General features: G+C 46.0%; 1 pseudogene; it reads left to right on the forward strand.

Annotated features, from left to right (window-relative positions):
* The first annotated feature begins 1,874 nt into the window (after positions 1–1,874).
* Positions 1,875–16,774, forward strand: LOC147725322 (ubiquitin carboxyl-terminal hydrolase 40-like; annotated as a pseudogene).
* Positions 16,775–17,127: the final 353 nt, after the last annotated feature.

The following is a 17,127-nucleotide window of genomic DNA, read 5'->3' on the forward strand; positions in this document are numbered from 1 at the left end:
CATACATTTTCTATGTCAGATGTCATTGGCCAGTTTCTACGCATGAGCGGACCTAGTTGAGTCCTCTGTTCTGCATTGTAAATGTTGCACTTTGTACCACATTGTTGTTGTTGGACCTGGCCCTTATTGCAGGGTCATCCCTGAACTTTTTGCCTTCCTCCTGTATTTTGTCTGACCTGTTTTTAGTTGCTTTTATGACTATGGGCACTTTACCACTGTAGATCAGTGCTTAATTGCATATGCTCTCCCTATTGTAACTTGATGTATGGATTAGTGACTCCAAGGATTGGCTGGTTTGGTTTACTTTTCAGACCCTAGTACCGTGTACTGAGAATGCCAAGGGCTTGTAAACCAAATTCTGCTGGTGGGCTTGCAGCACTGGTTTTGACACCCACAGAAGCAGCCTGTAAAAATGTATCTCAGGTCTACCATGGCAGAGCCTGTGTGCAGTCTGATACTGCAGTTCTGACTGGGCAAGTGTACTAGGGGTGGGTGGAATTTGTGTAATCGTGTTATGCAGATCTCCTTGAAACGGTAAAAAAAACTCCATGAACACGCAGAAAGTCCGCGAACACTTGGAATTGCTAGTTCGCAATGCTTTTTTACTGTTCACAATCTCAGTTTGCGTGGTCAGGGGGACATATCTCACAAACATGCAATTTGAGATTGTGAACAAGCATAACATTTCGCAAAGTCACGGAACTCAGAATTTTGGGCAATTTTGCATTCTCTGCGCAACGCGAAATTGCCCAAATTCAGCAAATCCCGAGAGTGGAACGCGATTTATCGCCCAGGCCTAAAGTGCACACACTTGACAGTCCCTAAACCTTCCCTTTTTTGCATATTAGTCACTGCTATGCTAGGCCCAAGGGCAGAGTGCGTTGTAGGTAGAAGGTAGGACAAGCCCTGATGTGTGTGGCATGTCCTGATAGTGAATTACAGCCATTTTAGTTTTTTACTATTGCAAGGCAACCTGTTCCTCATAGGCCAGACTGGGCAGTTTGATTATGACATCTAATAATCCAAACGGACTCAGGGAACTAGGTAGAAATTCGAGTTTAGTATGCCGTAACTCAGAAAGATAAAATACATCTTTTAGTGGAGTTGGTTTTAACTTTCTGTGTTTGAAAATACCACTTTTAGAAAGTAGGTATTTTCTTGTCTAACCATCCAAGCCTGCCTTTGCTAGCTTGTGTATTCCTTGTCTGGAGTTTGAGCGACAGTGTCTGGGGGATTCCAGGAGACAGGGTGAGTCAGCACAGGGCTGAATAGAGAGATCTGCATGCAGATGAGAGGTAGGAGTTGCACCTAGGACCTGAATAGGGCTGTGCCTTCCCTCCAAAATGCTGGCTCCACACCCTGTGGTGCATCTGATGTCCCTGGCCTGAACTGTGAAAGGAAAGAAGGAGTCTTGTCAACAAAGTGCTCCCGGACTGACCAGAATTGGTTCTGACTACGCAAAGGCCTCTCTGCCTTCAGAGAACAAAGAGAAAATGAGTATAAAAGAGGGGACCCAGAGCCCAGAACTTTAGATCACTTTTGGGAAACACGAAGAAACCTTTGCTGAGGAGAGAAACCAGAGAGACTGAGGAGAGACTATCAATAAGCATGAGGGATTGGCCTGCGGTGGTTGCCTGCCTGCCAAAGAGGGGAGAAAGGACTTTGTGCTACTTTCATTCAACTTGTGAAGTATCTCCAAGGGCTTGAGATAGAGCTTGCCTCTTGCTGACATCTCAGGGACAACAGACTTCACCTACCAGCTCCCCAAGAATGCTTTGGAAGTGCCTGCAGTCTTGTTAGGCTTTCTGAGGAACTGCGTGTCACAAGGAACTGGAAGGGCGACTCAAGCGTGTCGCCGTCGCTGCTGCTTCACAATGCGAAAGCGCCTTGCATCGCCCGGGAAGAGAATCAACGTCGCACCAGACACCCCGAATCATCGGAGAAGTGTGTCGCCACTGCAGCCGCCGTCATCACATCGCTGGGAAAGCGTGTCTCCGCTGCAGCTGTCGCATCATTACCGAAATGCCTCGCATCACCGGAGAAGAGGATCTACATCGCATCAGACGCTGCTGCATCACTGGGAAGTGCGTCGCAGGGCCTGTTGTGGCTCAGAAGACTTGTTGAGTCACCGCACGGCCGTTGCAGAAGTCAGCAGTACCATGGGCCAAGTTATCCCATTGATGCACAGGGTACAGGAACAGCTAAAGGAGGTGTCTGCAATGTGCACAAGTGTGGAGGAAACAAAAGATGCGTGCAACCTAGTGGGGAGCTTGATTCTTTGCTTGTCTGCTAATACAAGGGTGCAAACAGATATTGTGTCCTCCAAATATTACATCTGTACCGGCAGGACAGCCTACAAGATCAGAGCCAGAGGGCAGTGCTGTTGCCTCACAGAAGCCAAAACCAACAACAACACCATCAACAACATGACCAGGTGCATCAGCCCCAAAAGCTGCTACTAAGTGGTTTCTACTGGCAGGGCTTAAATCCAGTGCAGAACCAAACCAAAAGAGGTCGAGCAAAGTGGAGCACCAGCAATTAACATTGAGCAAATGGTCCAGGCCTATCTGGATAACGCATCAGAAGTATACCTTGATCAAAACCCATTGGTGTATTGGTATGGGAAGAGGTGCCATGGGCCAGTGCTCAGCAGTCTAGCAATAAATTATATGGCTTCCCCTGTAGCCAGTGTCTTTGCTGAGCGTGCTTTCTATCCTGCTGGTGACGTTGTAATAGTGAGAAGGAACAGTCTCACACCCCAAAATATGGAAAGATTAACTATGATGAAAATGAATCAGCACATTTATACCACCAGATTACACCATACCTGAAGTACCACAGGAGGAATATGAGGAAAACTCAAGTCAAGGAAGTAGTGTGTTGGATGACCTACTTCTGGGCAAACCACCACAGTTTGAGGATGAGCTCTACTTCAGTGAATACTAGGCCTGGGCCAACTACAACCATACAACTTTCTCTCTCATTCTGTAGTCTATTGCTGATTTTTCTTTCTTTCGTTGACACCATAAAAAACAATAGCTTCTAGGGAAAAATATTTACTTTATTATTTGTGTGTGTCTGGTTGACCAATTCATCCTGACTGCCTTACTCTTAGACATATTCTATTGCTAGATTGGAGTTGCAACTGTATGCAGTGAAGAAGTCCTGACTCCCCCCCCAAAATGTATTTTCCCCAAGCCAGGCATTAGACAACGATAACAAACAAATGTGTACCTGCCCCCAACCCTGGCCCATACCATCTATCCTTTCCTACCCTAGAGGGACTGGCCCATATATGACCCCATAATGTGATTTACGCTGGTAATTCTCTGCTTCATAAACAAATAAATCTGCATTCTGCAATGCACCATTAAGCAATCACGGTGAGCACACCGGAAGAACAAGTAAATGCAGGAATCCATTGCACTCTAAGTAATTGTTATTTGTTGTGATGTGAACTTTTTGTCAAGGGTTGAAAAGAGATAATTCACATAGAGGCAGGCAGTGTGACACTGGGTGTTTGTTTATCAGCAACTATTAATCTTAATGTGTTAGTGATGATTAACAATGCTGGTGGCCTACCGATGGCTGATCAATAATTTCCCCCTAAAGGCTATTTGTTTTCCTTCCCCTTTGAGAAACAGTGAGATTCCTTCACATGGTCCACTCCACAGTCTACACTGCTTTGTTTATTTGTTTTCTGTTTCATACTCCTGAAAGAGTCAGACCTGATCTGTCCCTCAGATAATGCAAATATAAATCTAGTCTACACAAAAGTGTTTTAATCTTTCCCTTCCTGTTGTTCAACATCAAAATGGTACTATAGGTCTATCTATTGCATGTGAGTCAGGACTCGGGACACAGTTGGCATGGAGTTGGACTCCATTCTCTGAATCAGACTGAGGAGGATCATAGATGATGGAATGACTCAGGGCTGATATCTGTCGATTTGGATGATGACTTTGATGTGGCCTAAAGGTGAACAACAGAACTACGCACCTCTGGGAAGTGCTGGTGAGTGGTGACTGACAACTGTGTGCTAATGTTTTAGTTGATTGGGAAAATGCTATGTTGCTAGTTGTGTGTGTTAGCTCAATGCTGTCAGGCTCAAATTCAAAGCTAAGTGGTGGTTGGGTAGTGGGGGCTGTTGTTGGAGGTAACTGGAAACAGACATTTATCCACGCTGCCTCTGAGTCTTCTCATTGCACTCCTTATGCAGTTTAACTTTTCTACTTGATTCTTCAATATCATTTTTATTTTTCAATCGTCAGGTCCTTCACCCTGCCACACACTGGAAAACGATATAACATACTCACCCTTACCTTGCCGAACCACATCCGCCAAGCACCCAAGATTCACGGACAGTCCAAGAGGAATGCAGTTGCACCTCCAATTTGGCAATAAAGTATATTTTTTTCTCTTTAATGATTAGAACTGTGTGTGTTGTTTAGATTTGTCTACTTGACTCCTACAGATATTTACATTTTCTTTGCTATCTTTCAAAGATTGGTACAACAGAACATATTGTAACTTGGGTCTCTTTGGGGGCAGATGGACAATTTGATTTGGTTTACCTGCACTAGTACTCATCATGCATGCACTTTCTTTTGCTCTTATAACAGATTTATGATGGTAGGCGGCCAAGATGAACGTTGTCCTTGTATAGTGTTTGCCTTTGCCAAAACGTTCCCTCAAATCCCCCTTCACATTCATTCATTGAACCCCTAACCCTCTTCCGGCGGGTTGCACCAACTCAAGGTAGGGCAATGATATTCCTCAGCTCTATATATAGTCCACACTGGCAATATTATATAAATTTAGATTATCCACCCATGCACAGTATTTGATATTGAATTTTTTTTCAGAGGAACGTAATTCATCATTTCCAGCATCATCAGCATTATACTGAGTGAGCCAAATGTTATGCTTATCCACTTCATAGTCCGAGTCAACTTCATGTTGGAACTTTTACTAGCTCACCATTCTGATGATTTTAATTCAGCATTGGTTATCATATTTTTTCATTTGGCTCTCTTCTTCTTGTGTACTAGTAGTACCCTAGTATCCCTCTGGTGACTGCCTCAGTTTTTCTGTAAAGCTTGCATAGACAATGGCATTAACTCAGTTTTCATTTCAATTTAATTAGTTCCCTGTAATTAATATTCCTCATCCTACAGTTTGAGTGTGGCTAGCAGGAAGTAGGACATCGCTTCTGGATCTGGTGCTTTCATTATTTCACTAGTGCGCTAGTACGCTACTTCTGTCTACCACCACCATGGCACCTTGGAAAACCATGCAGCCATTGCTTCCTCAAATCACAGGTAAGAGAAGAATTGTGAGTGATTCAGTGTTGAGCTCCAATAATCTACATATAATGGAAATTCAGACACCTACACCCCCTCCGAGCCCTTAGGGGTTAATATAGTTGTATATTGCAGGGACTAGGAGGAGAGAGTGGTAGGACAAGTGAGAGTACCACATAACTATTTGTTGTTGTTACACTGTCGGCAGGTTTTAAAAACTGGCTACAGGCCTACTACAAAGTAAAAAAGATTTAAATCATATGCGCAATTATAAAAAAATGATTCCTATAAAAAATATAAACTAGAAAACCCACAACACCTGGCCCATCCCTCTCCCTAACCCCAACCCTTGTCCTAAACAAGCTTATGAAAGAAGTCCGAAAACGTAATTTCTCATACATGTCCATAAATAAATAAGTGAAAAACCCCTAGAATGCCCCAACAAGACCCACCCACCAAACAAAAGATTAAAAAGGAGCAAGAGAAGCCTAGCCACGGGCTAGAAGCTTCAACTCCAATTGGTGGAAATGATCCTCAATCCTGGCTTCCAAGCGTGCCATACTCTAGAGCATTCACCGATGAAAGGCTCTGTAAGGTCTATAGGGAAGCAGCAGTGGTTGAATGGTAGCAGGCGGCTGCCTGACCATGGCGCAATAGTAGGCCCAAGCACCATAACAGAGAAAAAGCCCAACATGGAGGGCAAGTTGGAAACCTACATCCTAAGCCCTATGGCAGAAAGCCAACCATAGGGATTATGTGCCAGTCTCCATCTAGCTGACTATTAAAACTATTAACTATTATCTAGCTGACTATTAAAACTGAAACCACAATGAGGCTCAGAAAGCCACCGGCGGATAGTCGTAGGCTTTACAACTCTCATCGTAATGAGGGCCTTACTGCGTTTTTCCAGAGCCTGTTTGCTCCTGCACCCACTTGGGTAGTATTGGATATGGATAAGGGTAACGCCATTCCTCATTTGAATGGGGCCAGGTACATTACAAATACAAATTCCCATTTGACATTTCGCGGGTTCAAAGTGTGCACCCATCCATTTGGCATTAAAGAAGTGGCTGAACAAATATCAGCAGCCTATATTGTATTAGTGTCTCAGAGGCAAGGCAGCTATTGTACACTGCACCTCCTTATTTCACTCACTGAAGATTAGCGGTTTTCGTGCTGTGCACTGGCTAAAATCTTTATGTGAAATAACATATCAGATTTTTCCCTGTTAACAAATGTTGGAAATGTAAGAGAAAACAGGAGACAGAGACATTATTTAGTTTTAAGATGCTTAATTTGAGTTTGTCTCTCAGAACAGACCTGTATAGATTTGTAGTTGTCTTAAACTCAATTTTCATTTTGAAGAGTCAATTCATTTCTAATTAATTTCAATTTGCTGTGACTTTTTGCTGTGTCCATTGCATAGTTGTTGATATCATTAGTTGTGTGCCAAAGTAGCAAACTGGTGATTACATGATTACTATGTGTATTTGTCTTATTAAGACAAACCGGTGTAAACAGGTAGCATTCAAAACAATGAAGAAAGAGGATTGTGTTTTAAAATAGTGTTAACATATAATTATCTAAGATCGCTAGATCATGAGTAATCTACTTCCTAATGGAAATGCTTGAGTGCGCTGGCCATTAAAAGCAGCTTTATAATCTGAGGTATGTTTATGAGGTAAATGTAAATATAAATGTACAGGAATTTATATAGCGCAAATCACCGAGCGGTTTCTAAGCGCTTGCTTAGGGAACCCGTCCTGGTATTCCACTGTGAGATAACCCCGGCAGGGTATCCGCAAGTTGAAAGCCAGGCATCCCGCCGCGAGGTAATCAAGAGATAATACAGTACTAAGTTGCAATTGCTGTGAATAGTTCTAAAAGTCTTCAGATTTTTTTAGCAGCCGACATTTTCTGCCCTTCATTGTATGACATGTTTTTTGACCATTCTTATATTTAAATGTCAAGCTTAACAAATGGCCATGATAATTTGTCAGCCTAAAGCAATTATTTAATGAATAATGCCTGCAAGGTAATGTACAATTCACCAGTTTCATGGAGCTGCATGTTTCGAAGAAATAGAAATACATGTTTTAACACAATTACAGAAATGAGACTGAATCATTTCATTCTTAATCGAAAACTAATTGCCTAACATATATATGTTGAGGTCTGTCATGAAGACGTCTTGAAATATTGTTATAACAGTTCAGCTCATTGCAGAGCCACACAAAATGTGGAAATAGAAAGAGGGTAGCGTTGCATTCTTTCCTCTTTCACTGACTTTTCTTGTGTTTAGATGAGTGCCAAATGGTGATCAGCTGTCAGACTCTCCACTGGCTGGCCAACCACAACCGCACTGAAGGGAAACAAAAGATGTGTCTCTAGGAGACAATGCATGTCAAGTCACAGCTTCCCCAAGAGATAAATGGGGGTATGAAAAGGGGCGTGATATTACTACAACAGCAAGGATACGGGTCATTTGTGTAATATTCCATCTTAGTTAGATGCAACGAAAGCATCATGCATACTATTTAATGTATCATTCATACATGTATATGTATATATATAATTTAACTAATGATGACTCCCTTCATAGAACAAAAACAGAATTGATAATATCACTGCCCTATTCAATGGCATTAATTTATCCTCGCCCTAAGAATTAAACTTTGATTCAAACTTAAGCCAAGAAGGTCCCTGGCAGAACTATGCAGAAGCGCATAGCCCACTGAGCTATTTTCTTGGACATGTGAACTGTACGATACATATATACATGGGTGACAATGGCATGGACCCACCAAGCTATCTTGTTACAATTACAAACGACAGCTTACATGTTTAAACACATTGCCACGAATAAGGCGTATTACTATAATTGCTAAGCAGCAAGTTTGTGGTAACTAGATACATGCGTCAATAGATGTATGTATTGAGCGCATATACACATTCTTTTACGTGTAGCTTGTTATAGCAGTCTTGGTGTTTATTCATAACAATTCGGTGAATTCTCAACAGCACTGGAAAAGACCATGCCATTTTCTAGTGGACAAAGCTTTAAAACTGCCTTTTCTTCAAGCAAAAGCATTACCTAAGAGCAACGATTGAGGAGATGTTTGGCTGCACACTTTGGGTAGGATGTGGAGAAGTGTGGCTCAGGGGTTAGAGGCGGCAGACCCGGAAGCTGAGATCGGCCCTGGACCAGGGTTCAATTCCCAGCCCCGACGGGGGTTGGGCTCAATAATTCCACGGACTCGATAATTCTCGCTCCGGTGCCTACTCGACTCACGGGTTCACACTCTGCGACTCTGGGCAATAGCTTGCTTAATCTCCACAATGGCCCCTCGCGGCGGGATGCCTGGCTTTCACCTTGTGGATACCCTGCCGGGGTATCTCACAGGGGAATACCAGGACGGGTTCCCTAAGCAAGCGCATAGATGCCTGCGATGTGGGCGATTTGCGCTATATAAATACATGTACATTTACATTTACATTACTGACCTTTCATGCGACGCAGTGCAGCAAGGCAACTTGCTGCGCTGCACAGTGTGAGAGAGCAGAAATGCACCATATCCATGGCACATTTCTGCTCGCTCTGAGTTTTGGTATGCTTCAGGCAGCATAGCACCAATGCAGGCACTCTTGCACCACAGGTACAAGGTTATTTGCAATACAAGGAGAACTGTTTTTGCGTTGGAAAGAATACGTTTGTGCACAAAAACAATCACTCACTCCGTTTTCCTTTTCCTAGGTGTGCTGTACAATGCAGCACACAGAGAAATAACAAGATGAAAAAAAAATATTTTTCTACTCATTATGCCATCTTCTGGGAGGCTTTGCAATTTCACACAACCCCTGTTTACAAACTTTCTTTGGGTCAATGCACTGGAACTGCCATACTCCACCCATTGATCTAATGCTTCCCAGACCAAAAGGTAGCTGAATACAGCGCAAGATGCTGGGTTGCATTACATTTCTTTAAAAAGCCATGCAAGGCAGTGCAAATTGTCCCTTGCAATGCTGTGTCAATATCTACAAACATTGTGTTTCATGGCTGCTCCACAAAGGTGGTACGAAGATATTTACAAAGAAATGGCAGACTGATGCAGTAGCCTTTACGGCCTAACACCTCACTCCGCCACTTCAGAAATGCAAGGCTGCACAATATTTACAAGGATATGGTGCAATGTTGTGTTTCTCCATGCGTTGGCGCTACACTTAGCAGTGTAGCAGCAACGCGGACACCCTTGCACCATGGAGCAAGGATGTCTATGTGCAGGGGAATATTGTTTATGTACAGGAAGGTCACCCTTCCTGCACATAAACAATCTTGAAATGCCATTTTTTCACTTCTGTGTGTGCTGCCTAATGCAGCACACATGGAAGTTACAAAATGTAATTTTTTTAAAAGATTGTTTATGTGCAGGAATGGTCAACATAAACAATCCAAGGTGTTTTGCTTTTTCCATACTCCTACTGCGGTGGGCAGGCTACTTGCCCGTTCCTACGCTGACTGCATTTATTTTTAAACTTGCACAACCCAGCTGACTGAGAGCTGTGTTGCGCACTCTGTGTGTTTTTTTAAAATCGTTTTACGATGATTAAAAGCATCGCGCCTGCATATTGATTCTGAATTTTGGCAAACTGATTCCAGCTTACCTCCATTATTTCGCTCCCGACCCCGGTCCGCCCCGGCTGTGTGCCGCTTGAGCGGAGGGTCAGCCCATGAGCGACTCTTCCTGCCTGGTCCTGCACCACTTCCGCCCTGCCTCTTCACCGTGCAGGTCAGCGGTCTAGTGGCTGCAGTATCTTTTTACATATGTAGCTTCCTGTTCCACCCCGCGATCAGACAACTGTGGCAGACTACTGCAGTGGGCAGGCTACTTGCGCGTTCCTACGCTGACTGCATTTATTTTTAAACTTGCACAACCCAGCTGACTGAGAGCTGTGTTGCGCACTCTGTGTGTTTTTTTAAAATCGTTTTACGCTGATTAAAAGCATTGCGCCTGCATATTGATTCTGAATTTTGGCAAACTGATTCCAGCTTACCTCCATTATTTTGCTCCCGACCCCGGTCCGCCCCGGCTGTGTGCCGCTTGAGCGGAGGGTCAGCCCATGAGCGACACTTCCTGCCTGGTCCTGCACCACTTCCGCCCTGCCTCTCCACCATGCAGGTCAGCGGTCTAGTGGCTCACGGCAAGACGACATAAATGACGACCTGGAACAAGCGCAGCGGACGAGCGCAGCGGGAGCGCCGACTTCGCGCCAAAGTCGCGCACAAGTCAAGCCCGTCTGCGCCCGTCCGCGGCCGGTCGGGGCTAGGGGCACGCCACTCTGCCCAATATATCACCTATTCCCCCGCTCAACTCCGCTGCTTCCAGGGCCCATGGCCTTTAGCCGCCACTACCTGCTCCCGCATCTCTTCTCTTGGTCTGTCTCCTGCTCCTTCTTCCGCCACCCCTCCCCCTCATCACATTCCCCCTCACCCCTCTGGGGGTGATGTTAACCTTGGAACCCCTAAAGTCCTTTCGGCCCATTATCTGAACACCCGGTCTGCAGTAGCCCACTCGCACGAACTATCGGTACTGCTGGACCTTCATGCACCAGATCTTCTCTTTTTTACAGAAACCTGGTTTTGCGATGACTCTCTCCCCGTTCTATTGGCCACCCTCCCAGCCCCATATTATGCTCTATGTGCGGATCGCCCTAATGGTAGGGCTGGGGGCGGCGTAGCGGTCATCGCCCGAGCTGACCTCCCTTTTCAAAGTCTCTCTCTGCCAGATATTGCCACTACGGAGTAACTGGCTATCCGCACCACTTCTATTACGCCCCCTCTCACTTGCGTACTTACCTATCGTCCCCCTCAATCCCCTTTATTGTTTCTCCCCGATTTTTTGGAAGTATTAGCCACGATCACGGTTAATAACTCCTCCATCTTGCTTCTGGGTGATTTCAATTTTTGGCCTTCAGACCCCGCAGAATGCCCTTCCTCAAAAGAATTTTCAGACACTCTTCAATCTCTCAATTTTGTATCCCATATTCACTCTCCTACCCATGTCAAAGGACATATCTTAGACCAGATCTGGTCCTTGAATTGTCCCGTAGAGTCCAAATTCATCTCACCCTGCACGTGGTCGGACTATCATCTGATTTCATTTGCCCTTCCCACGCACCCCCCGGTTAAGCCCCCACTTCCTAAGAATGTCTGGGTCCGCGCTTGGGGGCGAGTAGACCCCGACAATTTATCCGCCTTACTCACCGCTTCCTACCCCTCCCTACAAGGTCTATCCTCTCTCTCCCAGGTCACAACCATTGATCAGTGGCTCTCTTCAGGTTGCGACTCTTTTGCCCCTCTGAAGCGGGTCACCTCAAAGCGGGAGAAGGATGCAAACCTGTGGTTCAATGAAGATCTTAAGACCACCAAATTAGCGGTACGCCGAGCGGAGCGTGCCTGGAGGAGAAACTACTGCCCCTTACTTCGAATTGGAGTTCATTAGCATCTTGACTCAATATAAAAAGGCTATCTTGGCGACTAAAACAGCCTATTTTTCCTCAAAAGTTCTCTCAGCTGAGAACCAATCGAGGGAAATCGTTTTGATTGTGCATAACCTGGCATTCTCCGACAGAACTACTCTGAAGCCCACCCCTTCCCAGGAACTCTGTCACTCCCTAAATAACTTCTTCATTCAGAAAATTGCCACCATCAAAGCCAACATTCCTCTTCCCTCTCCTACTTTTGTGGATCCTCAGTGTCCTCCCCCCAAGGGACAATTCGTTGCCCTCCCTCCCTTGACCAAGGAATCCCTGACTTCGATAATCCCCCTTGTCAAATCCGGCTCCCCCTTAGACCCTTGTCCTGCCCACATCCTCCGTCACATTTTTACCACTTGTCCAGACCCCCCCCCCCCTCCACCTCCTCAATAGCTCTCTCTCTCAGGGTGTCGTACCCAACCCACTTAAAACAGCAGTTATCGTCCCCATCCTGAAGAAGCCGGGCGCAGACCCCTCAGTCCCCGCTAACTATCGCCCCATCTCCCTCCTGCCATTCTTGGCAAAAGTGCTCGAGCACCAAGTCACCTGCGCTTTGAGCTCTTTTGTGGAGAAGTACGGGGTTCTAGCCCCCCGCCAGGCCGGTTTCCGCCCGCACACTCTACGGAGTCCGTAGTACTTTCGGTCCTTGACAACCTCAGGGAGGGAATGGATACTAACCAGACCCAGGCCTTGGTTCTCCTCGATCTCTCAGCCGCCTTTGACACGGTCGATCACACCATCTTGCTTTCCCGTGTCAAGGCGGCGGGGATCGGGGGTACCGCCCTGGTATGGTTATCCTCCTTCCTGAGGGACCGCACCCAGGCGGTTCGCCTGGGTGATTTTTCTGCGGACTTCCGGAAAGTTCAGTGCGGGGTTCCCCAAGGTTCCTCCCTTTCACCTCTTCTGTTTCATCTTTACATTGCCCCTCATATTTTTTCACTGCAGCAAATGGAGGTCACCATATATAATTATGCCGATGACCTCCAACTCGTCTTTAATCTGTCTTCTTCCCCTGCTTCTGTTCTTAATTTCCAATCTATTATGATTCATATCCGGGACTGGATGAACCACAACCATCTGAAACTCAACCCAGACAAGACTGAGCTGGTGTTGACGGGTGGTTCATCCAGTCCCTGGTCTTCTTTGTTTTGGCCCCCTTCTCTAGGCTCTCCACCTGTCCCCTCTACCTCAGTAAAAACATTAGGCATTAAACTCAATTCCCAGCTCACCCTTCACTCCCAGGTTAGTTCTGTGGTGTCTTCTTCTTTTCTTTCACTGCGCACTATACGCAAGGTGTCCCGTTTCTTTTTTTTTGACGCTCTGAAACTGATCACCCTGGCAATGGTCATCTCCCGCCTGGATTACGGCAACCCCCTATATGCAAGTAAATCTGCATATAGCTTAAGGCGTTTGCAGCAGATCCAGAACCAGGCGGCGCGCCTGGTGTTTAAATTGCCAAAGTCCCACCACGTCACTCCCCTCCTCAAGTCTCTACATTGGCTCCCAGTCCGTGAACGTGTCCAGTTTAAGCTTGCCTCTCTCACCTTCCAAGCACGACTGGGCACGGCACCAGCTTTTATTTCATCTGAGATCATCCCCTATGTTCCTACTAGGGAACTGCGCTCATCCACTCAATCTCTTCTCACAGTCCCGCGGTTCCGGAGGAAGAAATGGGGAGGATCGAAATTTGCGACCCTTGCTCCACTCTTTTGGAATTCCCTGCCTCTACAGCTTAGAGCCTTAACTCTCTATCCGCAATTCCGGAAACAGCTCAAAGAAATCTTTTAATTAGTCTACTAGCAGTCCTGTTTCCTCTTTAACTTAGCTTCTGCCACTCCCGCCCAGATATCTGTCAGTTGCAGCGCCATGAAACCGCTGGTGAACGCGCGCTATATAAATAATTTTAAATTCAAATTCAAATTCAAATTCATGTGTGCTGCCCTAGGAAGCAATGGTCATGCTGAAAATGTTATAAGCAGCCTTAAGTTATTGAAGAGACTAATCTCAGACTGACAATTTCTACTTAACATAGAATATTGTCTGCACCAGGTACTAACTAATGTACATGTGGTTGTTTTGCTTCAGAAGATGGCCTATCTGTAACATTTTCACCAGAGTATGAACGGAGCAGGTCATATTTAGCAACTTCAGATCTTAGTTATTTTTAGAGAGTAGTGTCTTTTTTGATAGCTTTTGCATAGAGTCTGCTCAGTGGCATCAGAAATCAAGGCGGGACCTGTTACCTCAACTCCCTGCTGCAGACAGGAAACCAGGCAGCATGATGTGCAGTAGCTGAACCGTATACTTTTCTGTGCTCTAGAGAGCTCTATAGTGTGCACCTCCGGCCACGACCTCATCAATCGGCTATATCATGGCATCATGGTAAACAAAATTGTGTGCAAGGAGTGTGGCAATATTAGTGAGAGACAGGAGGACTTCCTGGATCTGACAGTGGCTGTAAAGGATACATCCAGTCTGGAGGAAGCACTGTACAACATTTATGTGGAAGAAGAAGTGTTTGACGATGACAACTTGTAGCAACAAACTGGTCAAAGCTACAAAGTCTGCCAAGTTGCGAAAGCTGCATCCCTTCCTCACTTTCTCTCTGCTCAGGTTCAACTTTGATTTTGTGAAGTGTGAAAGCTACAAAGAGACAAATCGCTACACCTTCTCACTGCGGATCAACTTGAAGTCTTTCTGTGAGTAGGGAGAGCTAGACGAATTCCAGCTTTTCTCAGTCATCATTCACAAGGGGGGCTGCTATGGTGGCCACTATCATGCTTACATTAAGGTTGTGGACCTGCTTGGAGACTGGCCCAGTGCGCCTCAGAAAGAAGAAACTAAATCAGAAGAGTCAGAGAAGAAAGTGGAAGAGCCCAAGATTGCACCAGTGATGGAAGAACCTCTGTCTTTTAAAGGAGGAATCATCTAGTATATCCATTGACCAGCTTGGGCAGAAGCTGCTACTGGGTACATCCTGGAATAAGCTCTATTGTAAGCGGCATGGGGTAATCCGAAAGTTCCTAAAGGATCATCCCTCATTGTTCCTTTTAACTTCGGTTGGGAACAGAGTCAGTCTTTGCCCATAAGACCAGACCCTTCCACTTACAGGAAATGCTCCAGTGACAGATGTGACAAATGCGGCCCCAAGCCTCCACCTCCAGCCAGATCTTGGGAGTGTGCCAGAGCAGCTGAGGGACAGCTCCAGTCAGTGGTTTGAATTCAATGATTCTTCCGTGCAACCAATTACAGAGGAGGATATCAAAAAACAGTTCCAGGGCAAGGAGAGTGCATACATGCTGTTCTATCGCCAGTCACAGTTGCAAAGGCCTCTTGAAGCTCGACAGAATCCACAATACAGGGTGCCTCAACACCTGCTGCAGGAGATGAATGCTGCCAACCAGGAACTAGAAGCAAAGAGGGCTGAGCCTGTTGCAGAGATCAATCTTTTGGAGTTGCAGCTCCACTTGGGTAACCATTATATGTTTGATGGCGGTGCTCTCCACCCGGCTTCTTCTAGGACGGACAGCATACTGGACTTCACCATTGATCAGAGCAAGACATTGGGAGATCTCAGATATGATGCATACCATCTGTTGGGTTTTTGGGATGATGACGTGGTGCTGAGTGTTGCAAAGTCTGTGCCTGCTGGACTTCATCTGTATCGGATACTCAGTGGGGATGATCTGCCTCTCTCAACCTTTGATTTCGCTGATGGCACCGACATCTTTGTATGGAATGGAAAATAGGTAGGTATAGTGTCCATCCAGACAGGAGAGGCTGTGGACACACTAGTCCTGAGCATCCTACATCCTGCAGAGAGTGGTCATTCTCTGCATGGTTCATGGTTCGGAGAATCTCAGCAGGTGTTTGCGGGCAATGCTGAATTAGGTTCAGTGCGGGAGGCAATGGCAGCAACGCTGCAGGCAGACAGAGTGACACTTTGCTACCCGCTAGGATCCGGTGGCAAGTATGCAGAGACTTGGAATTTCTGTCCTGGGGCAGACATGAATAAATCCATACAGAGCCTTGGCCTGAGAGATGGAAGTGCCATCCTTGTTCTAGATGCTGACTACATTGATCAAAGCTTTGTCAATATCGAAAGGAAGAACTCTACTAACTCTACTGTCTTTGGCTATGGCAGCCGGTGGTTCCAGGTTCAGGACTTCTGCAAGTCCAAAACTGTAGGTCAGCAGGTCAGGATCCAGGTCACAGCAGACATGAAGATGTCTGATGTTAAAATGAAAGCTATTCAGGACCTGCAAGTAGAGGACGAGATTGGTGATGGAAGTGACATCTGCCTTAGACCCATTGACAAAAATGGCAAGTTTCTCCCTCTAGTGGGAAACTTAGTAACTGTGGAGGAGGTTCATGTGAAAATGAGAAGTTCCTTGGGACTGTGTGTGGGACAAGCTCCATCCTCCACCCAGCTCTTCCTGTATTTTGTCATGGGAAGTGATGTGCAGGAGGGTCCTGAACTTGAGGTCCTGGTGGAAGAGACAATGTCTGTGAGGGAGTGTCTGCAGATGATGCTGGCAAAGGCTGGATTATCAGGTGACGATGGATGGCATTTGAGGAACATGGACTGGTGCTATGAAGCTAGCGAACCCTTGGATGAGGTGATGGCATCCCTAAAGGATTTGAAGATCTGCAGTGGAGATACTCTGGTTGTTACTGAAGGGAGGCTCGCTCCAAAGGGTTTCCTGAAACTGCCAATCTGGTTATATCAGCCCGCATGTCTTTCTACACAGCTAAGGTGTGCACAGGGCCACCTGACCCAACTCTCCAGCAAGATGGCAATACTTCGAGGACCCCCTGCTGGAGATGCCCCAGGTTTGGAACACACCGAAATGGAGCTGAGCTATGGAGGTGATCTTGAAATTCTGTTTGAGAGTTTGTTGGAAGATCTGAAAACACAACTTGGACCCCAGGACTGAATCTCAGATCTAGTCCTGGGACTACTAAAGTAATCTATATGGACCCCGTGTACTGCTGCTCTTCTGACTGGCTCCTACTGTGTGCAGTCCTGCAGGTGTGCTGTGCTGCCCCGCCTTCTTCCTCCTGGACCCTGAGGTGGTTTTTTATTTCCTTTCTGTGACTGAGGCAGCCACCAAGTCCACTGTGAATACAATGCCTGATAGCTACAGTACTGGTGCAATGAGGGGCCCAAGATCTGAAGGTAGACCGAGAGGGAAGGAGACCCTGAGCCTAACTCCAAAATGGCGGCCGTCCCTCCCATTTTCAGATATGGTGTGGGGGCACCCCAGAGGCACCCTGATGGGGGAAAGTA

Source organism: Lissotriton vulgaris, chromosome 3_2 (assembly GCF_964263255.1).
Source record: "Lissotriton vulgaris chromosome 3_2, aLisVul1.2, whole genome shotgun sequence".
Classification (NCBI taxonomy): Eukaryota; Metazoa; Chordata; class Amphibia; order Caudata; family Salamandridae; genus Lissotriton; species Lissotriton vulgaris.